Source organism: Mastomys coucha, unplaced genomic scaffold, assembly GCF_008632895.1.
Source record: "Mastomys coucha isolate ucsf_1 unplaced genomic scaffold, UCSF_Mcou_1 pScaffold12, whole genome shotgun sequence".
In the NCBI taxonomy this organism is placed as follows: domain Eukaryota; kingdom Metazoa; phylum Chordata; class Mammalia; order Rodentia; family Muridae; genus Mastomys; species Mastomys coucha.
Window position 1 is genome coordinate 31,508,031 of NW_022196894.1, and position 620 is coordinate 31,508,650.

At 42.3% G+C, this 620-nt stretch overlaps 1 protein-coding gene across 1 annotated transcript in view; it reads left to right on the forward strand.

Moving 5' to 3' along the window:
* Positions 1–620, forward strand: part of Muc13 (mucin 13, cell surface associated) — a 17,385-nt gene that overhangs the window by 2,070 nt on the left and 14,695 nt on the right. The window lies entirely within an intron of this gene.

Below are 620 nucleotides of genomic sequence, written 5' to 3' on the forward strand. Positions count from 1 at the left end.
TGGTCTAAAGAGTGAGTTCCAGGACAGCCAGGGCTACACAGAGAAAACCTGTCTGGAAAAAACAAAAAACAAAACAAAAAAAAAAGATTTATTTATTACGATACATATGTATACTGTAGCTGTCTTCAGACACACCAGAAGAGGACGTCAGGTCTCTTGATTGGTGGTTGCGAGCAACCATGTGGTTGCTGGGATTCGAACTCAGGACCTTTGGAAGAGTAGTCAGTGCTCTTACCCGCTGAGCCCCAATAAATAATTCTTTGTTTTGTTTTATTTGTTTGTTTGTTTTTTGAGACAGAGTTTCTCTGAGTAGCCCTGGCTGTCCTGGAACTCACTCTGTAGACCAGGCTGGCCTCGAACTCAGAAATCCAACTGCCTCTGCCTCCCAAGTGCTGGGATTAAAGGCATGCACCAACACCGCCCAGCTAAATAATTCTTAAAAAAGAAAAAGAAAAAAGAAAAAAAGAATTGTTTTCATTATAGTTTTCTCTGAGCACACATCAAATAGAAGCCAGCAGGCTGAAAATTTGACTTTGTTACCCCTGAGACTCAATATGTGGTCTACAGCTGTGGAGATGGGACATGGGTCAGGCTAGAGCACATGTAGAGGACTTAGGCAT